This window comes from Numida meleagris, chromosome 1, assembly GCF_002078875.1.
Source record: "Numida meleagris isolate 19003 breed g44 Domestic line chromosome 1, NumMel1.0, whole genome shotgun sequence".
In the NCBI taxonomy this organism is placed as follows: domain Eukaryota; kingdom Metazoa; phylum Chordata; class Aves; order Galliformes; family Numididae; genus Numida; species Numida meleagris.
This window is the reverse complement of record NC_034409.1, coordinates 60,698,067-60,720,967: the sequence shown is the minus strand read 5'-3', so window position 1 is coordinate 60,720,967 and position 22,901 is coordinate 60,698,067. Positions and strand designations below refer to the sequence as shown.

Sequence of the window (22,901 nt, the reverse complement as noted above, 5' to 3'; positions counted from 1 at the left end):
CACTCGTTTTTTTTTCCTTTTCTTTTGCTGTCATGGTTCTTACAAAAAATGACGAACAAAATGGCATTAGCTGTCTTAACAGCATGCAAAATGCCTTCCAGGAGCTCCTACTTAGTCTGCTCAACCTCAAGATCTTTTCAGGCACTACATCTGGTCTGATTTTTGGGTGGTGCTGTGTGGAGCCAGGAGCTGGACTCGATTATCCTTATGGGTCCCTTCCAACTTGAGATATTCTATGGTTCTGTTATTTGCAGGCTTCATCTCCATATTCTTCTTGTCTCCCCAAAGCCTCCCCTTGAGGAGTTTGCACTCCAAAGGTGCCAGAAGCCTGCCTTCCCTGGCAGGCAGAGCTCTGAGTCCATGAAGCTTCATCCCACATGCAGACTGCATCTCACTGCACTTCAGTATCCTTGTTACCCATGAAACAGTGTAACTCTTGCATAGCTTCATCTGTATTTATAGGCACCAAGATTAATCCTATACTGGAAAGTCTGCTTCTCAGCCACCTCTTGAAATAAAGGGAGATTGCCCATGTTTTAAAGGCAATCTCTTAAGCTCAGCAGCAGAAGGATCTCTTTCAAGTCCAGTAGCTTTTTACAGAAATCTCAAATATCTTAATTCCATTTTTCAGTTGACTTTTCAGTATGGGATATGCAGGATTAGATGTCACAGGCTGGAATCCTCCTCATCAGCCGTTGCAAATGGTTGGAAATCCTGGCCTGAGCTGCAGCTCCTTGCTCAGCCCGCTCTGTGTTGCTGCCTGGCACAGCAAAGGTGCTAACGCTACATTCCCTGTAGTACTGCCATGGGGAAATGCAAATAATGATGCGACGCCGCAGTGTAATCTCTGCCAGAAAAACAATGTGTAAATTTATCAAACCATGGCAGTTATTCACCCTGATCTGGCAGCATGAATTCTATTCTTTTCCAGGTTGATATTTTGAACAAACAGCTCACTCTTAGATGATTTTTTTAATATTTGGGTTTTTAGGAAGCTGCTGCACGTACATACCCTATGTTTTCCATTTGCATTGCTCTATACCCACACAAGCCTGTTGAATTCTCCAAAGAATATCAGATTGCAGTGCACTTTGCACAGCCATTCTGTTCCCTCCAAAGACCAGGCCATTCTTCACAGCAAACTCCAGCCTGAATTGGTAATGCGAGCTTGCTGTGTAATTCCCTGACTACTTTACAGTGACAGCCTTAATGTGTTTTTATAATCTCTCATCTTTTACTGTGCCTCTGCAAGTTCACTCCACATTTCTGAGAGCAAGCAATTCCCTTTTCTCATATTTATATGCATTATATTTCTGGGTTTCTTTATCTTGTGTAAGTCATGTTTTCAAACCTAATATTGGCTCTTTTTTTTCCAGCAGCTATAACAAACTAAATATATAACAAAGAATATAAGAGCAGGGCAAACATACATCCGTGCCTGACTTGCTCTCACTGCTCCTCCAAGGGGGCAAGGTCATCTTCTCCACAACACTTTCTAAGTGGCTTTGTAGGTTTATTATATAACTCGCATAAGCAGCTGTTGATATCAACACAATTATTTGAAACATAGGCATTACTGTGGCTGGGAGCAAGATTAAACTTTGTGTCCTGCTTATGAGGAGGACCATCCTAGAAGCACTTTCCATCAGGAATTCTGTGGATTTTTAAAGATTTTAGGTGGTATTCTAAATCTGAACTTTTATCCAGTTGGGTGGTTAAACCAGCAGTTAGGCTCTTGCTCCTAGAATACTTAATTCAGTCTCACGTATAGCTCAGTGACATTAATTATTCCACTGTCTTGGAACTAATCCACAAGTCTAAGCAGTTTGCAGATATGTTTTGTAATACAGCCCCTATGAATTCCCAAGAACAAAGTGGAATGAATCGTTTTATTTTCTCACTAACGTTAGCTGTGCCTATTCAGCATCAAATCCAGGCTGAACAGAGACTTAGGCAAGAACTAGAACTGCCCTGAACACACAAGTAGAGGTTCAAAGGCCATCATACAGTTGTAAAAATGCAATGAAAATTTGTCCAGGAATTTGATGTCTGGCTGTCTCTCAACAGTCTCCAAACTGATATGTTCAGTAAGTCCTATCTAAGTAACTAAAGGCTGCTGTGGTTTCACGTTCCTGATAGTGCAAGCATAAGGCCAGATTTTCCTTTTCCATGTCAACATCAAGTGTGAAATCCATCTTTTTTCTTTCAGTTCGGGATCTGTGACATAATTTCACAGATCACACTTGCATGTACTCCCACTGGATTTCTAAGGTGGGCCTTGGTATGAATTCTTCTGGTAGTTTCCAACCTCAATCCAAATTTTTGCTTTTGGAGAACAAGACACAGATGGATGTCAGAGACCTGCTAGGGACCAGATGGATCCCAGGTTGTGACTGTACTACTCAGGGATTATGTAAAGCAAAACCTATTGCTTACTTAGGGAGCCTCCTACGGTTTTTTCTCTGAGTTGGGGCACAAGCTAACTCTGCACTGTTTAAAGGCAGCTCTGGTAGGATTCCTTACCAGAGCAAAGTCTTTTCCTACAATAGTGAGAAACTGTCTTGTTAAGATTTCTGGTATGGTTTACTCCAATTTTGTTGAGCTAGATTAGATCTTACTGTTACTACGGTGATTTTCTCTGTTATTGTAGATATTATACTTTATTGTAGATCTTTTCAAATGTAATAGAGGAATTAAGGTTCCTGCTGGGACCGTGCAGTCACAGGAGGCTTTACATTACTATTCATTCAATTACTGCAATTATTTTAGTATTGGGCTTTACAGGAGCTTTAATAAGGTCCTCCACATCTCCCATACAAGCATTGCTGGGAGCACTGGAGATTATTTCACATGCATAATACAAAAAGTTTTTTCCTCCACACCTGAAGTGTTTTCCTAGCACATAGCACTGCCATTCCTTTACCATGTATTTTATTACTTGAAGCATTACTTGACTGTCTGGAATGTAAAACTAGAGTTTTTTCATAGTTATAGGGTACGTTTATAGTCTTTCATAGCAGTTTATAATCTTAAACCACAAAAAAGTGACACATAGACTGAAGCAAAAAATACCATGGCAGGAGTGCAATGTTCCGATTCTTATTTGTATATACCAGAGCAGTCTCATTTTCTTGTCATAGTTATCCAATGGACTATCTACAATGGTTTACTGCCTGCTGGGTAATGGTTCCTTTCTAATCAATTTTAGATTATTTTTCTCCATATTTACTCATATCTTCCTTCACAGCCCTTTTAAACCAAAATCAATTTCACTTTTGCCTCAGTCATCCTGGCTGTGTGTGGACAGACTCTTGAAATTCATTCCTGGAATCCCACTTAGAGCCTGCGCCATATTTATCCGGGTCCTAAACACACACATGCAACACATTCAGCTTGTCAGAGAGCCTAGCCAAGGCACTTTGTCACCATCTGTGATTCATTTCACAATTGCTACATCTACACAGAGATCCCAAACAACTCTGGAGCTCAGTTCTGCGTTTCAAGCAGCCCAAGTCTGCATTCACACACAACATGATAAGCCCATCCCCAAGTGCTTTTCCAGTCTCTTACTATGACCAAAATTAAATTATTCCTACTCTGCCTTTGCAGGGGAGAAATGAATTTACTTTGAAAGCTGGGGAGCAATCCTTTCATGCAGTATTGCCTTGGGCTCCACCCTGACATTATGGAGCCATGTGCTTTCCAAGGAGGCAACTTCTACCAAAAGTCCTGAGTCCAACACCTCCTGCAGCAACACCCAGCATGAAGGATAACCACAAAACAAAACACAAGCTATGAGGAAAGGGTCAACACAGAGGCATGTGCTCCTCCTCATGCAGTGAGGACATCTCCAAAGCTTTTGGAGGTATGGGTATGTTTAGCACTGAATCCCAGTGAAGGGTTGAGGTAACAAATGTACATGTAGGCTCTAACTTACCTATGGACTCTCAGCTGTCTGGAACAGTGATCTATGACATTTGCATGAGTTGCACTCATGTGAGACCTGTGGTTATTTTTGACAGTGCAGATCTTTGGATGAAGCAGGAGGAAAACCTTTAGGTTTTCCTAAAGATTGCTAGCTTCTGGATGTCTCAGTGCTGGAGCTCCTTCCAAATGAAGGCTGCTTTCTTCTCTGTGATAGGGGAGTTAAAAGAAATAACTGCAGGGTAAGTGAAAACATTGTGGTTGTAAAGAAATATAAAAGAGGGAGTCTGGATCCCAATGGCAGTGCAGAGAGAGGAGAGACAGATTTCACATAATGGATGGGGAGAAATAGAGAGGGGAAAAAAGCCAAGTCTTCAGAGGTCTGAAAAAGTTAGTAGCAGAAATATAGTTTATGTGTATGCAAGTAAATCCTACTCTTTTTCTCCATCAGCAACTTACTGTAATGAATTATGGGGAATAGCTGATAAGACTTAGAAGTACAGATAAGTTGATATTCTCTGTTATTTTTTCCTGGCCAGCCATAAAGATGTCTGTGTCCTGAGATAACAAATAAGTGAGCTGGCTTAACGGTGAGAAAAGATTTAATCCTGACTTTCCATCCAAAGCACCATTTGGACAAAGGAATGGAAGAAGCTTAAAAGCATCCTTATTGGTCCATGGAGGGCCTCAGAGGTCACACTGCCTTTGTTTGGATGGGGGATGATGCAGCAAGAATACTGTGGCTGTGAGTGGATCCCCAAAACAGCCTGAGAGCTGCCAGTCTCAAGAAAACCCATAATCTGTTCAGACTGGGAGCTGTATGGATGAGCTGGTATCTCCTTGGAATGGTGTTTCCCAAACTTTCTAGACACACACCTGCTCTCAACTTTCTTGGTTCATCCACCTTCAAGTGATCTTAAATGTTCACACTGTGGTTAGACTTCCAATGTAATTTAAATATGCCCCTTAACATTACTAAATCAAGATCATTTCATTTTATTACTTAAGTTTTATGGTTGCTATTTTTTTCAATGGAAATTTAAGACTTATCTACGGAAAGAGTGCTACGCAGACAAGGAAGGCATAAGAAAAACTCTTTTCTCCAAAGTATGATTCAGTAATGAATTTGTATGTAAAAAACTGGAGAGATTGTCTCTCAGAAGGGTTGTTCTGTGCTTGTTTAGAGGCAGACAGTAGGTTTCCATTAAAAAAGAAGTATGATGTGGAGAGAAGCTTGGGTTAGTGGTACTCAGGTGGATGCCTGTTTGCTTAAACATCTTTTCATCTTATAGCTCCTTGGAGAAGCAGAGGGGCCATGTTTAAAGATACGAGCAACTATTTGAATGTAGTGCCCAAGTGCAAGGAAAAAATCCTGTATGAAACCTTAAAATCTAATGTTTCTGCAAAAGTTCTTTTTTGAATGGTTGGATGTCATCTTCCTCCTAAGGGAAACGAAGAGAGGAAAAGAGAGGGAGAGGGGAGAGAGAGAAGGAGAGGAAAGAGAATTATAGGAATTAGAGAGGAAAATTGTGAAGATGCAGGAGTAAAGAGAAATAGGGGGAAAAAGACAAAAGCATTTAAGATAGAAAACAGCTAAAAATGAAGGCAGCATATAGGCAAAAGAGTAGAAAAGGAGGATCAGCTTCCCGTGGCAAGAAGGGAAGTGGCCAATATCCTCACGAAGCCACTCTATAATCATCAAGTGTCTTGGAGCTCAGGGAGGTTCCTGGTGACTGGAAAAAGTCAAGTGTCCCATTTACCTTCCAGAAGGACAGGAAGGAGGATCCAGGGACAGACAGATAGATCAGCCTCCCATCCTGGGCAGGTTACAAAGCAGATCCCAGCACATGATGGATACAGTCATTACTTTCAGGTGATTTGCTGACTTACCAATGTCTGACCATCTCTAACCAATATGACTGTTCTGTGATGAGGTGGCTGGCTCTGCGGACAAAGCATGTGGTCAATGCTGTTTTCTTGATGGTGCTACAAGTAGTGTCTGCCCCTGTCTTGTAAGAGGATACAGAGAAGCCAGAGCCAAAGAAAAGGTCCCTTCCAAAACACTTCGATCTCAGCAGTGAGATGTCATTGGAGCCTTTCATAATGTTAGTAAATATATGTCCCTAAACGTGTTGTATGCAACCTAGTGCAATTCTTGCCCAGATGGGAAGAGTTCTGGATAACTAGGGAGTAAAAGACTTGTAAACTGCTGGGCTTCTACACATGGTTAATAAATCATGTTTTATAGAGTGATTTTTACTGTATATTTGAAAAGTGCCATACATTTATAATAGAATGGTTCTCAGAAAGGTTAAATGTGCCACTACTGAAGAAAATGTATTACAAACCTGCTACTGCTGGAAGGGCAACTGCTCTTTTCCATGAAACCAAAAACAAGCTAAGGTCTTGAAAAATGACAGGCAGGAGCCCAGCTCTCACAGCAAGATGTACGTGCTCTGTTCCTAGATAGCAGAAATAAATTTGAAGGAAAACAGAATTACTGCTGCAGAGGCAGCCAGCTGGGCTGGGCTGTTCTCAGAACATCACAGAAATGCTGGCAACTCTGTCTGAGTATGCCAGACCTGAGATGAGGTCTTTAGCTAAATGAGATGATGGAAGACTCAGTTGCCACTATTTAGGCAGGCGCCATTTTTGCATGTCTGTAAATTATGGTTCCATTAGGACAAAAAAAATCCCCACTAAATAAGTCCTCAAATACATTCTTCACCACTCTGCTACCAGTAATGAAGTCAAAGCTGATGTTGTAAAGCAATTTAAGAGCGCTTTAAAATCTAAGATGCAGAGGTATTTTACAACCCACCACACATTTTGTACATCAATGCATCTGTCACAGAAGAACATTCATTCTACAGCCCTGAGGCTGTGACTACCTAGTACTCACAGAGGGCTTGCAAAACTATTTATAGGAAGTTTTTCTTAAAAAAAGACCCTCCATCTTTAAAAGGTGCCATCTGAAAGCATCTAAATCCAAGGAGCTATCAAGTAAGTTTATGGATGGTTGTTCACTGATGACATTTTCACAGTGACTGAAATCATTAACCTGTCACAGAGAATCACTTGTCAAAGAAAAGTCTGTAAGGGAGGGGTGATTTTTTCCTTTTTTTTACCCTGGAGAATCACAGAGCACTTGTACCAAACGGTATGTTTGATGGACTGAAAGAGCTGCACCTCAAAAAACAGAGAAGGAAGAAGAAAGTTGTCATTGCCAAATTGATGGGAATGGCTTCCTAACTCCCACGCATGGGAGGATATTTCCCATGTCTGCACGTTCGGATGTGATGCTTTCCAGAAAGACTATGTAACGAGAGGTTTCTATCACTCTTCCCAGCAAAGCGCCTGGATATTTCAATGAAAGACCAAATCTGCTGTTCCAGTACAGCTAGTTACACCCTTGGATCTCTTGGGAAGCAAGGGTAATGGAAGCGCACCAGCTCAATGGCTGGAAAACACTATTTCTCAAAATTTCTTATTTGGGTAAGTAATAGATACACCGTGCTTTTCTTTGGTCCCCTGGATGTTACTGCTACATATTTTAACATGGCAGCCTATAACTTCTGAGCTAGCCCTGATGGATGATGTGCTTGGACACAAACTAACCCCAAAGTTTTGGACAGCATTCAAGCGTTTTTCACCATGTTATACAGTGAGCACCAGTACATTAGAAAATCCTTTTTATTCCTCTTTCTGCCGGCATTTCCAAGGGATGCAACTTTTTGTAGCCGTAAGCAAATCCTACAGAATACCAGTGTTTGAGTGGCCATTTTCATTGCTGCTGCATTGCGTACTTACCCAGGACAAAAAAGCCATCATGTTTGTTACTGCTGCTTGTGACTCAGACTAATACTAAGTATTGCAAGGGTGAAAATTATGGAGATCCCAAACAATTGTGTAGTCTGGAGGGAATATTTCTCCTTAAAACGTGGGATTCCTTGTGATCTATTGAGGCAGAGCTGTTTTTTGAAAAACTGCACTTGGGAAGGAAGAGGTGGTGACCACTAAATGCTGGATTAAAATAACCTTAAAAAACATTCCCAAGGATGTTACCTCATTTTCAGTGAGGAAGTGAACTCGATATACAGAGGATTTGAAGAAGTCTTGTAAGAAACACATTCCCACACACTGGACATTTCTAAGCATCTCGGAAGACGAGCTAAGAAACATCAATCTGCCATAGATGAAAAACGTAGAAGAAGCCGTGAATAAAAATGAAGATGTCTCCTGAGGGTAAAAGAGATGGTTAAAGATGGCTTCTCTCACTATATGTCTAAAGAGTGTATTAAATCTAAACCAGATCCATTCCAAATAACTCCCATACAGAGCAGCAGAGAGAGAGAAAAACTATGCGTAGAGGTCCCAGTAATAAAAAAGACAGCAAAATTTAACTTTAGCCCAGTATGCCTCCCCATTATTTCACTGGCTGTTTTTTAGAGAGTATCTTTTATTACACATGCTTTTTATGAGGGTCCTTTATTTTTTTAGGGGCTTTGACAAAAGCATGTTTCCTTTTAAGATGCTGAAAGCTGTTTTTGAAATAGCTGCTACTAAATTGTCTAAGGCAGAGCAGAATACGGCTTTCTTCTGTTGAGGGGGATGAGCAGTTTTAAGAGGGTCATATTTCTTTAAATGAGGCTGGACACATTTTTTTTTCAGCAGAAGTAAATTTAAAAAGTGTTTGTTGCTGTATCATCTCATTTTATACTCAGAAATTGCTTTTTAGAAAATATAAAGCAGTCGGCAATATAGAAGGAAAGTCAACCCTTAATCTAAAACTCTGGGGTGTAAAAGCATTCAACTCCAATACTGCATATTTGCAAGGTTTGCAGTTAGCATCCTCAAAAGCTTCTAGAAGGAACAGAATGACGCAGGTTATATTCCCCCTGAACAGTGGCTCTTCTAGTACAGGTTGCTGCGTGTTTCCAAGAGAACCAGCAGTGTTATCATGAATGCATTGCATAATGAGATCTCAAAATCCGAGGAAAAGGGCTACTGAAAGAGCTCATCAGCATCTCCCACGCTAGCTGGGTTGGAAGCTTTATCCTTTGGCCAGAGTTTCCTCCCAGGTGGGAAACGACGCAGCTGTTTGTCACTCAGCAGGCTCCGTCCCTATCACACAGGCCCAGAACTGCACCTCATCTCACATGTGGAAACCAACAACAAACTCATTTTCTTTTCCTTAATCTGAGCGCTACACAGGACAACACACAGTCTCTAAAATAGAAGTGTTTTGGGTTTTTTTCCCCTCCAGCTGGAGGCCGGTCTGCAGCAGCATACCCCAGGGGTGGGTAGTGGGGCCAGTACTGTTTGACATCTTCATTAACAACCTGGATGAGGAGGTACTGAGAGGTTGATACATCAGTGGGTTGTGCTGCCATCCAGAGGGACCTCAACAGGCTGGAGAAATGAACTGGCAGGAACCTCATCAAGTTCAACGAGGCAAAGGGCAAAGTCCTGCGCTTGAGGAGGAACGATGTCATGCAACAGTACATGCTGGGAAAAAGAGAGCTCAGCAGGCTCCTATCCATGTGTCAAACACCTGATAAGAGGGAGCAAGGAAGACAGAGCCAGGCTTTTCTCAGAGAGGAAGGATAACAAACAGTGGGCACAAACTGAAGTACAAGAAATTCCAGTTAAACAAAAGAAATATATATATATATATATGTATGTTACTATGAGGGTGGTCAGACACTGGAACAGGCTGCCCCGAGGGGTCGAAGAGTCTCCATCATTGGAGGTATCCAAAACCTGACTAGACACAGCCTTTGGCAACCTGTTCTAGGGCAATTTCTGCTTAGGGCAGGACACAGACCTTTTTAGAGCATTTCTCTGACAGATGCTAACCCAGACCTAGAACTCAGGTTAGCCCTGGAACAGCAAGTAGACCTCTACTAGGTCATCAACGAACCTATTTGTGATTATCTTCATACTACGCTCAAGATGAATCAGTTGGAAGTTTTGCTGAATTCTAGACTAGGGCTCTGAAGACCCAAATTAAAATCTAAGCACTTTATGATTTTATTCTGTTGGCCAGCAGAGGGAGGAAAGAGAGAGAAAATGGAAAGAAAGTCATTCGTGATTTTCTGAGGCCGAATAGCAATTCTCTTTCATATCGGCACCAGGACTTCACTGCCTCAGGGCCAAACTCTCGCTTGTCAAAGCTGTGATAACGGATAAAACCACATGAGATTTAATTATTCTTTAGGTACTCAAACACACTGAACATCCTGCTATGTGGCTAATATCAAGAGGTGAATCCAGCTGTAATCTTTGCTGGCAGCTGACACATCACTGCAGACAAGTGGACTCAGCACAGGCTTTCATACACCTAGAATTGCATTTGATGTCCTAAAGTCTGTCTCATTTATTTTTTGTCCCCTAGCAAGGCTGTGAAGTGAACAAATGAGACCCCTCTGGCCATTCACAAGGGTGTTCTCTGACAGAAAGTGAGAGAGCACTCTTCGGTGTTTTCTTCTAACAACTACCCCTGAACCGCACTCAGGACTGAATGGGGGGAGTTGGGAGACAAAATGCCCCCGTGCCCCAACCTGCCTGTTGCTTTCAGTGCCTTACTGCCAAGGGAGGGGCTGTTCTTTCCCCTCCTGCTTCCCTATTGCTAGGCAAAGTAAGGACTCACTAAGTGTTTTGTTCATGTGCAATGCTAAACCAACTAATTTTAGCCCCACAAAAATTAAGGCTGCAGGACCTGTCCCCACCCATTCTAACAGCTGCATTTATCTACTTTTTTTTTTTTTTACCATATCTATATAGCAAAAGGCAATAAACGACACATTTAGTGATGAAGGATATAGACAGAAAAAACAAAGAAACAAACAAAAAGAAAAGAAGCTATAGTTTGATCTAAAATTAGATCATCCCTATGTCCAACTTCAAATGCTGTTATTGGCTTTGGCCCAAGGTGAATAGGACACAGGTTGCACTATTGCACCAACGCTCTTCTGAAATAAAACTACGAGCTGCACCACACATCTCCATTAGTCACTCTCCTCCTCCATAAGTCCTTGCTGCCAGTTTTAATAGAGTTCTGCTCACAAAAGAGTATTTGCAGGAGTGCACAAATGGTGTAGAGTCCCATGTGCGATCTTCAGAACTGAATGTATGGCACGTAGAAGCCAGTCAGTCAATCAACCTTCAGCGACACAGTTTCTTCTGCACATAATTGCCTCATAAAAGGCCCTTTGGAAAAATTTTGCTCAGGCTTGAGCCCGGCTCTTGATTGAGATGTCTGCAAAACTTCTGCCTGAGATTTGTAACTTGCTATGCAAACTCATTACTCTACATAACCTTTTCCAGAGTGTGAAAAATGCATTGCCGTTGGAAATCTTTCAACAGAAAAATGGCAAAGAAAAAAATGATGAAGAGCCTCTCTCCTTGCTTTGTTATTTAAATGTGTCAGAAGTTCCTCCCAGCTATATTTGACAGCAAACAAAGAAAACACGTGTTGTACACTTAAAAGCTGAGATACAATCAAGGATGGAACACATCCTTCTCTAAGCTTAATCCGAACTCTAAAGGAACACAGTCGCATGTCCACGTGGTGGCAGCAGAGGAGGAAAGTGAGAAATCATCCAGAGGAAACCCGAAGACAAACGTTAGTGACCTGAGCCAGAGTGTTTCTTAGTTAAACGCGTGCTGCTGTATGCATTTTCACAATTAGGTATGACCCTCCCAGGAATCATACACTGAGCATCTACCTGTGGCTACCCAAATCCAGGCAGAAGACAGATGACCATGCAGCAGCTCAGTGAGACTTTGTCACTTGGCACTCTGCAGAAACCCCAGGACCGGGTGATCACATGGAACCCAAACCATGTGGCATCCTTCACACAGCAAGCTGGCCTAGAGGTATTCCCCAGCCCCTTGCCACGTGCATGCATACACATCTTCTCTCTCCTGGGAAGACTGATTCAGCTGTCACAGATCAAGGATAAAGAAAAATGAGCTTAATAAAAACAGAGACAGACAAGGAAAACCCTCAAGCAACTAAACTGAGGTTTTCTACTCTCAGAAATACCTGGTATAATTGAGTCTGTTGCATCTTTTAAAGTCATCTTTGTATCTTGAGAGCCAGGTGGGTGCACCCTTCTTCTGTCCCATTGCCATGGAAGGTTCCAATGGCTAAATAAGAAACCTGACAGTACCCAGACTCCCCTCCAGCAGGACTGTGGGGGTAATTCCAGCCAAGTCACCCCTGCATGTATCTCCCAGGGAGCTATAGGTGAGAAGTAGCCCACAGCATGTGTTTTTCTAAACTTTATACTTTACTTTGGTGCAAATAATAGATGAATTCCTGCTGAGGTAGAGAAGAGAGCTGTAGGGAAGAGTACTCCTCTTGCTTTTTGCAGGAATTGTAATTTCTCAGAAATTACTGATATGAGGAAGGGGACAACTGCAAAGGAATTCAACTCAGTTCATCCCTGTTTAAGTGTTTTCCCTTCCTGAACACAAAGAGAGAATAGATCCCTTACAGCTGGTTTCAGAACCAGGCATCTCAAGCAGCACTGTGCTCACAAAGAGGTAAGCTCCTTTTCCAACCTACACAATGCCACCAGTAAATGAACACCAAAGGAAAGGCCTGAGCAGTCATCTCATCACTTCCAGCTCCACAGGTACCATCACATATGATGGAGTATGCCACTGAGGTACAGTATAAATGTCATTCTCCATAAGGACTGCAGCTGACTGCTGACATTAGCATTAGGAAGGCAGGACCTTGGGCCTTAGGCCACACTCTGCAATCACACAGGAGAAGGACAACAAGGATCGTCATAGCTTAACACAGAACAAGTTAATTAATCGTATCACTATGCAGTGCCACTTTCCAAAGGCATTTTGAATACAGGAGAAGCCAGTTCCTATCAGCTCTACTCAAGCTCCAACTTGTTTCCAGCTTATATAATCATGTTTTTAATAGACCAGGTAGAAGTTAGTATTTACTAAGCCAGAGTCCTCTATTCACACAAGTATCACACACAAACTATTTATGCTACCCTCGATACACATGAATTTCAGGGCCTGCTAGTCAGCAATAGATTTTTGCAGCTTTTTACCGAAATAGGGCATTTAATGGGTCCATTCAGGAATAGCAGCCAAGCAACTGTAAGTTCTTCCTGAGCAGGCAGGCCCAGCTAATTTCAAAATGGATTGCTCTATGAAGGAAGGATAGCACATCCCAGATCAGAGAAACGGTTTACAGGCCCAAGTCTCACATAAAATAGTCTCTTGGTGAGAGATAAACAGTTTTAAAATGTGTCAGAGAAACCATTAGGCGATAAAAATTCACAGAGCAATTTTGCCAGAGAAAAAGCATAAATAAAAAGTGCATCATTTCTTTCCCAGACTTTCTCGCAAGTCAGCTGCATTCAAAGAGATATGCCACAGCCAGAGTTGAACTAAAGGCAATTAAAAAGTGTTGGCTGTCTTATATCAAACTTGCAGTTTGTACTCAGCACTTTAATTAAAGGCAGCAATTATATAAATGGTGCCACTAAGTGGAGGGAGAGCAAGGAGTACAGCAAGCATAGATTAAATCCTGTATGCATCTTGAGAAGAAAAAGAGCAACTGATTCGTATTTGTGTGTGGGTGCATTCATTCTGTATCCAAAGAAAACTTACACACAAAGAGCTGGCTTGCTCTTGCAAGGAAATGTAGATGCTAAAGCAGCTTCCAGCCAGTTTGGGGGAGGGAAAAGTGGCATCTCATCTACTTTGCTTCAAGGACATGCTGATCTGCTTTTGAGCTTGTAAGTTTTAGCTATGTCAGATGTTTCAGATTCTTCTCAGAGGCCTTTCAGTATATATACAAATACGACAGGCTACTTAGAGCATTAAAAGGAAGAAACCTCAGCCCCAGCATTAGGAACAAGCTATTCTGGGAGAAAAGTAATTAAAACGCTGGATTTTGTCTATAGTTTTGTTGGTTTTTAGTTTAGTTTAGTTTTGTTTTTTTTTTCCCTTTAAAGAAGCTTCATGCCACTCATCTTAAACCAGCAGTTGCTAATGTGAAAAGAAAATGTTTATTCAATCAGCATCTTGTAGTTGCATGCTGAACTACTTTTAAGTAAAGAGAAAAAAATCTACAAAGCAAGAAGCGTGAAACAGGATGACATCCCCACTGCAATTAAGCAGAACGTCCCTCTGTGATAGGAGGATCAAATTTATGCAGTAACTGCTAATGGTAGGACATTCTAGAAGCATCAGGACACACTGTGTTCCTGGCTACTGAAGCCTATTCGGGATTTCATAGTCTCACTTCTTGTGCCATGAAGAATATGCACAGAGTGCTCAAACACATCCAGCTAATACCCAGCAGGAGCCCTCCCCCGATCTCTAGACTTTAAGACACAAACTGCAGAGTTCACAAAACAAGAAAGCCAAGCTAGCTTGAATCACACCTTTGGGCCAGTGGAAGAGCTGGTGGCCAGATCGTACCTTCTGATTTTGAACACCTCTGCTGGCAGCACAGACAAAGTAAAGATTAGTTTACTGAACCACTAAACTCATTGTGCCCTCTTTAAGTGGAAAAACATCTGTACTGTGGGATTTGTGCACAAAGATGTGTTTCTAATGGGCTGAATCAGGAATAACATCTGCAGCGTGGTAAACCCACAGTCCTGGAGAGCAAAGATATTCCCACAAAAGCAATGCTGTGTGGATTAATTTATAAATTTTCTAATGCATCAACAAGTTTAGAACTGAAGAAAGGAGTTTGCTAAGGTCTATGCTTTCAGGAAATACTTGTCACTCTAATTATACAATTCCACCCTTCACCAGCCACCCAGCCACTCTGTTTAGTATCTCAGTCTCTTCTTTCAAAAAGTGCAAAACAGTTCTCGGTTCTGACATTCTCTTTCCTCCTATGAGTACTGGAAAAATGGAAACATCACTCCCATTTTTAAGAAGGGGAGAAAGGAAGACTTGGAGAACTACAGACCAGTGAGCCTCACCTCTATGCCTGGGAAGATCATGCTGCAGATCTTTCTGGAAGCAATGTGAAGTCATATAAAAGATGAGAAGGTGGTCTGAGACAGCCAAGGGCAGATCATGTCTGACCAATCTGGTAGCCTTCTACAAAGGAGTGATGGCATTGGTGGACAAAGGAAGTGCAACTGACATCATCTACCTGGATTTCTGCAAGGACTTTGACGTGGTTCCACAACATATTCTTATCTCTAAATTGAAAAGATATGGATTTGAAGGGTGGATTGTTCAGTGGATAAGGAATTGGTTGGATGATCACAACCAGAGTGTTGTGGCCAATGGCTCTATGTCCAGATGGAGGCTGGTAACAAGTAGTGTCCCCCAGGGGACCATCTTCAGACCAATGCTCTTCAGCATCTTTATCAACAACATAGACGGTGGGATTGAGTGCACCCTCAGCAAGTTTGCTGATGACACCATGCTGAGTGGTGCAGCTGATACAATAGGAGGAAGGGAAGCTATCCAGAGGGACCTGGACAGGCTTGAAAAGTGGGCAGATGAGAATCTAATGAGCTTCAACAAGGCCAAAAGCAAGGTGCTGCACTGGGGTCAAGGCAATCTCAGATGTATGTACAGACTGGGAGAAGAACTCACTGCGAGCAGCTCTGTGGAGGACTTAGGGGTCCTGGTGGACAAAAAGCCGGACACGAGCAAGCAGTGTGTGCTTGAAGCCTGGAAGGCTTCATCTGTAGGAAGTGCTGCACCTCACACTGGACTAGAGGCTCTCTCTTCTCTTACCAGACATCCCTGTTTCAAACAGATGGTCCAGAAGGAGAGCACGCAGCAGATCTTGGAGGACAATGTAAACAGCAGATGCCTTACATGTTCATTTTAATTATAACTCTGAGCTAGAAGTCCAAATTATTTTATAGAATGACAGCTTCCTTACAAGGCAAGTAGTTAACCCTCCCTTAGTACCCGGGCTGCCCAGTTATAGATTAGTAAAGAAAAAAATGGTCAGATGAATGTTTATTGCTTCTCTTCAGCTTTACCAGAAGTTTTCCTTAAATTTCAATGGGAGGAAAGTGTAAGCTAAAAAAAAAGCCCCAAAGGCAGGCTGGGGATCCTGCTGCTTCCACAGATGTGCCCCACAGCCTGGTCTCACCCTGCAGCTCTGCCTAGTACACCTGGGATGGCCTCCGACTAGGCATCACATCCTCTTCTGGGATGTCAAATGCCTAGTGACAGGTTTCCTTCTCTCTATCTGCCTGCCACCAAGAGCAGTGGATGGGTGACCCATCCTATCGTTGCACCTCTGAAGATTTCAGTGAGTAGATTATTTACTTAATGCTGCACATGTTTTCACAACAAAAAGTCTCAGCAGTCTGTGACACAGCGCTGAATTACAAACCCTAAGCTGCTCTATTTTCACAGCTGAAGATGCATTGGGGAAATCATATCTTTGAGCCAAAAACCCACACCATGGTTGCTGTCATGGTGGAAAAGCAATTTTTTAAAGTTAGTTATAACACAGAAAGTCAGTCATCAGTAACAGCAGCATGATAAATACTGCAATTTACAGCTCCACTAGCTCAGGAGAACTATTATTTCTGTAAGGATTGACGGATGTTTTCTGACTTGTGCTAGCATATTTGAGGTTTTCTTCTAGAAGTAGCATGGGACAGTGACTAAAGAGAGAAGGGTTTCTTTAAGCAACAGAGAAACTAGTATTTGGCAAGTCAAAAGGTCACGGGTAACTTCTAATTTATTAAACTATTGTACCTGAATGGCAGACAGCATAAAGGTAGGCTGTAGCACTTAAGCCATTTTGGCAGCAGATGGTGGGCAGGCTCTCTTGGTCAGAAAACAGCCATGAGGTTTCTTCTTCACAACCACTCATGTTCATATTTCCATATTTAAGTGGACTACAACATACAGTAGATTGGAAGAGAGCATGCCATTTTCTGTGTAAAGAACAGATTTGTATGTCGTGCAATAGTGCTGAAAGTGGAGGAGACTGATGCAGGCAGTAGATGTTTCTTGGCTTGTACATGCATGCATTTGCTTGTATAGATATTATTCATAAATACACTCACTTCCAAGTCTAGTTTTTATCTAAAGTTTCTTGGGAACCAGTAGCTAACTCAGCCACCACTTTTCCTTCCTGAAGTATTCTGTGTCTATTCAAAAGTATACTTAAAACCTTCCATTAAAAACAAAAAAAAAAAAAAGACCAAAAAATTCTCCCAAACTCCTGGCAAACTGAATTGTGTCAGTGTGGCCTTTCTAATCGAAGTTGAGGCTAAGAGCTTGTCATACAAAAATCTCTCCAACACTTGAAGGCATATTTACAATGGATGAGCTATCATGCCAAATTCCAGGTTGCTAAAAAGGAAGAAAAGTACCACTATTGCTAAAACACTTCATCTTTGCTATCCATGCTATGGCAGCAGCATTTAAAAAACAACTTAACCCTGGTAAATCAGATTATCTGAGATGAACTGGAGTTACCAGTTTTATTTTGACAGACGAGTACCAGTTGTGGAAAGGACTTGATATTAAACATGCACCTAACTCCTGAAGAAGCATGCATTCTCTATGCATATCTCTGAATTTAACATCTTCAGAACTACAGCACCACAAAACATGCTGCAGTAAAAAGATTTCTAAAACTGACTGCTCAGTTTTGAAATTCCAAACCAGAAAAAGTCTACAGAAAGGTGGCTTGAATCACACATTTTACCCTATGTACTCCACAACTTCTTAGCAGAGAAGAAACCTGAAAATTTTTCAAAACCTGAAAATCTCCAGTTTAAGTTCAGATATTTTGGTTTGTGACTGATGAAGTCCAGTCTCAGTAGGCTGAAGATATAGACTGTTGGTGACTCTAGATGGAAGTTGTCACTGATCCAGTATGCAATACCAACCAGCCTACAATGCCCATAGATCCCAAAGATCAGTGGCCATCCATAGAATCACCAAAGTTGGTAAAGACCTCCAAGATCATCCAGTCCAACCATCCATCTATCACCAATATTTCCTCACAAACCATGTCCCTTAGTACCACATCTAAATGTTTCTTGAACACCTCCAGGGACGGTGACTCAACCACCTCCCTGGGCAGCCCGTTCCAGTGCCTGATCTCTCTTTTGGAGAAGTACTTTTTCCTAATATCTAACCTGAACCTCCCCTGGCACAACTTGAGGCCATTTCCTCTCATCCTGTTGTTAGTTACGTGGGAGAAGAGGCCACCCCCACAAGTTCAGAGTCCCCTGAGAGAAGGAGAAAAAAAGAAAGCAGAGACTTACCACGTGTCAACAGCATCATAGGCTTATAAATCCAGCAAGTCCAGGGGGAGCATGGCTTTGAGCCATGGCCTGGGCAGGAACATCTGCATGCAGCATAGCACTCCCACCCCTTTGTGGTGATACATGCCATGCAAATGTTGCCCCAGTAGCTCTTTACAGGTGTTGTTCTTTTCAGTATTTTGTCTCAAGCAGTTCACGTAAGCCCCATAGGGGCCCCCTGAAGCTGGGAAATGTGCAGCTGGCAGACGGACTTACCTCAGTCAGCCCCCTGATTTTCTTGCCTCTTGACTCACTGCTTCGTCCCCCCTTCCTGCCAGCATCCCATAACTGCAAAGCAGATGAGAAAGAGCTTTAATAATGCATGTGTTCTCTCACTGTACACGCTGAATGCCTGAGAGCACTGTTTTAATGAGTTGAGTCTGCCTTTTTCTCAGTAATACTGTCTGAGGCCACAGCACACTCAAACTGAACATCTTTTGAAGGCAGTTTCTGGGAAGACAAGAGGGGAACCCTGCAAAGAGTCAGGGAGCCAGGGGGATGGGGCAGCTGCTTTCCTCCGGCTGCTTTGACCCAGGATCTCTCTCCTTGAGGGCAGAAATCCTATTACACTTGCATGTAGTTAAGCAGTTCTTAAGGGGACTGGCATTTTCTTTGTGGATACTGTTACCATGGTATAGTGAGATCCATACACCCATTTATCCTCCTTATTCAATGCTCTGCTTTCATGCCCTATCTCTGTCTAGATCACATTCTCCCACTGCTAATCACTCATCCTTTTTCCTTCCCCCAGTTCCTGCCCCGAGCTACGTATATTAGCCAGAAAAGTAACTTCTCTCAGCTCTATCCAAGCACTACATTCGGTTGTATAAAACCTAAATTATATACTGCAACAAGATATTCGTTTAACAAGAATCTGTGCCTTTTAGGCAAAATATAAAATCTTTCTTTCCTTCAAATCTAAGCCCCTGCTATCTCTAAAGGTACATTACTTTGCTACCAGCACAGAGGTGCATATCATTAGTGCTGTGCACACAGACGGCAGGGATGGGCTGCAGCACTGCTCCCTTGGGACATGTCTGCTTAATTTTGGCTCATTAATTTGAATGGTTGCAGTACAGCTGAGACAGGTAGAATAGGTGACCACTGCTATTCTCCTGACCACATCCAGCTTACACTTACACCCTAAAGTCACAGGTAAGTCTGCTTGGAAGAGCTTGCTTCAAAACCTGTTGAAGACAGCAGAAGCATTCCTAATCCTTACGCTGCATTTCAGTCAGATAGGAAGCAAACTGCCCCAAAGGTTTGCTGCTCATTTACCTGGTAAATGATAGTTTTCTGCAGCTCCAGGAGTGCCAGATTGTTTCTGGAAGGAAACCCACTTAAATCATAGTACACGTGCACGGCTTTTACAAGCATAGGGTTGTTGCCCTTCATGTTTGGCAACAAGCATGTTTCTCCCAGGACTACCCTGTTCATCTGAGTGCTGAGTAAGGAAAACGAAAATCATTTTCAGTCTAAAGTACTCCATAGTTTCACAGGGAAAACCCAAGGTTCACAAGTAACATTTGCTGCCAGCAATGCTCATGTTCCAAGACTTAGAACCTTACATCATGCCGACAGTGTGGGGAGTCCCAGTTGGGGACTGCTTTCTGTGCTATGCTGACAGAACCTGGACTTTCATTTCCAAAAGTTTTCTGCTGTCATGATTAACACAGAGTCCAGAGGTGGATCAGTCACTCACCTTCTCAGGAATCAGATCCCAACATGGACTGAATTTACATAAAAACTACAGATTTGGGCTGTATAACAGCTTAGATGAAACATTCAAGACCAATGCCACCATCACGGGCATATAACAATATAACATATAACATATGTTATAACATATACATATAACAAAATTGAAGATTCAGCAATATCATGGTGGTACTACAGATTTACAGGGTAAATACATAGTTAGAGCCACAGGTATCATGCATGTGCGAGCAGCTTTGGAAGGCAGATGACAAGCTCTTCCATGACTGCATGCACACAAATTACCAGGTACACACCAAAACCTATCTTACTGCCACCATTGCCCGTACTAGCAGCATGCTACTGTCAGGAAGCTCTGGTTTTATGTAGACACTTGGGGAACAACAAGCTCACTTATTTTTTGCCAGGACTGACAAAATAGCTTATAGCTTGTCCAGTTCTTCATGCTAACAATCCTTCAGCATTCTGAGGTGAGAGGACATTACCCACCTGAAGTTGCAGTGTGCAGCTGCCAGAACTCATTTTTTCCATCAGCCTCCACAGAAGTGCTGACCCTTATACTACAGGTTGACCAGCCATGTCTAGAACGCCAGGGCTGCCCAGCTGCATTCAGCCAAGCAAGGCTTCCCACGTGACTTCCCCAGTTCTGCACTTGTTGCAGGCTCCAGCACATGGAATGGATCCACTACTGGGAACGTGCATGTCTCTAGAATTATTTCCATACTGTTAGCATTTATTTTTTCAAAAATAAAGAAAACAGAGTGAACTGATGTGCTTCAACACCAAACTGATACCAGACTTGTTCTCGACAGACAGATTGAAAGGTTCCAAAACAGCCCTCTGGTGGGATTGAAGCATCTGCATTGGAGAGCTGGAAACATTTTGCTCTTCAAAAGAACAGAAGATATCCATACAGACGGTACTAAAAAATAAAGATGTCAACTAATACAAGTTTAGGAAGGACTTGAACCTTGACATCTTAGATGTGTAGAGGCTGGCCAATATGTTGTGGGTAAGTGATTCTCCTACATGTTTTTCGGGAGGTGGCATTTCTCAGGTAAGAAGCATTCGTTGATTTATTTATTCATTTCAAGTCAAAGCTGTTATTTTTGAAGCGTTTCCCTTATAGTAAGTTTCCATTTTCCAAAATTAGTTTGTTAAAATGTTCTCAACCAGCTCCAGTAACAGCAAATCAAACAGGGCATAAATAACTGCAATCCCACCATCATCAGCTTTCACTGGTCACAAGAAGTGTTAGCATGAGAAAGGAAAGAAAACTGCAAGTGAGCAGTATTTACTTTCCTCAGATGTCAGTAATACAGAGGATGAGTCTAGGCAAGGAAAAAATGCTTAAAAAAAGAAGCCCATGAAATACTTGCAATTGGCAGAGCTGGTTCAGAGAAAACCATAGAGAACTTTAAGGGCTGAGGTACGACACATCCCCTATTCCCTTTCACTCACAGCGGGGCTTCTGGATCATGTGATGAGAGCTAAACTTTTAATAACAGGCTCCTTTTATCCATTTTCTGTGCCCCAGGAAAAGGCTTGACCTTCTAGTAAGAGGAGCCAAACTCTCAAGCAAACGTTAACGCAGATGGACTGAACTGTTTGGCTTTCTGCTTCCTGTTTATAAGTGTCCAGTTCCAGAGAGTAGTTATTAATTAATCAGAGGTCAGTTACATGGTGAGACCAATTGCTCTTCCCAATATACATCTATTTTAAACTAGTTTTTTGGTTAGTCTTTTGTTTAGAGAAACAGTCATCCCTCAGGAGCGTTTCTATATTTGGCTTAGTGATGTGAGAACTGCAGAGATAGGAGGACTACTGCCTAATGAGAAGTGCCTGGAGTGAGCACTGAATTAACTTGCTACAGTTTTAGATACATGAGAGCACGGAAGACTATCCTGACACCATCTTAGGGCAATAACCTTAGGGGAAAAGCAGAAAAAATTTCAAATTTACCTGCCTGTAATCTTCGATACTACTTTAACAACAGGACTTCTTCGCAAAGCAGACAGGGAAGGACCCAGATCATTACTTAGATTGGCTGCTGCCTTCCATCTCACTTTCTGTTGGCTGGTGATATAGCTCTTCAAGAAGGATTTTGAAGCCTCGTTATCCCACAGATTTATCAGTTTTGAAATGAAGGGTGAGGAAGCTGCTACTAGAGAACATGGTAAAAGATTATTTTCTGGCCACATCAGTTTGCCGAAAATAAAATACTGTAGTTGTAGTCATTGCCAAGTACAATTTGACACTCAGCACCTATGCTTACTATTTCCAGTGACATATTTTTAATCCAAAACATTTGATATTTGAAGATGCTAGTGATGCCAAGATGGCTCTGAGGTCTGTCAAGAGGTGTGTCTCCAGTGGCCTATGCAACATCGCTTCCTGCCCAGGATGAAGCGAAGCATACTGCAATGGCCAAATTGCTCCCATGCAGTATATGAATGTGTATCTCATACTTCAGTGAGATTACTTCAACAACCAGCTTTCTAAATGTCTACGTATGTGGGAGGAGAACAGATGGAGGCAGTGGGAGAACCAGAAAAGCCATTGCAGTAAATACTTCTGTGCCCAAAGATCCCCATGTGTATATGGCACAAGGCAGCTTTGGTACTCATAGCAGTACCTGCTCAAACTGCATTTCATACAGAGAGATGAGTAGCAAGAAACAAAGGGTGTGAAAAAATGAACTTATATAAGTGTCCTCCCACATATTTATGATGGTGGAAGTCAGGATGTTCTGAGTCCAGGTCACTTCCACCTAAGAGGCCCTTGATGACAAACCTTCTCTCTATGTTTCTTGGGAAGCCTGCTGACACTTGACTCTTGCCTCAAAGAGAGATGTGATCCATCATAAACACTCAATCCCAAATGCAGATCCTTGCATCCTTAGTTACAGTCTTTAACAGCCTTCAGTTTATTTCCTGGGCACTGTCAAAACAAAATACA

The 22,901-nt window shown here is 42.2% G+C and overlaps 1 protein-coding gene across 1 annotated transcript in view; it reads right to left on the bottom strand.

Moving 5' to 3' along the window:
* LOC110395182 (zinc finger protein 501-like) overlaps nucleotides 1-22,901 on the bottom strand; it is a 62,066-nt gene that overhangs the window by 17,464 nt on the left and 21,701 nt on the right. Inside the window, exons 9-10 of the mRNA XM_021389347.1 lie at nucleotides 21,906-22,883; nucleotides 18,444-18,515 (exon numbers count right to left, since the gene is read on the bottom strand). The gene's annotated coding sequence lies outside the window, so the exon portion shown is untranslated. The remainder of the gene's footprint in view (nucleotides 1-18,443; nucleotides 18,516-21,905; nucleotides 22,884-22,901) is intronic.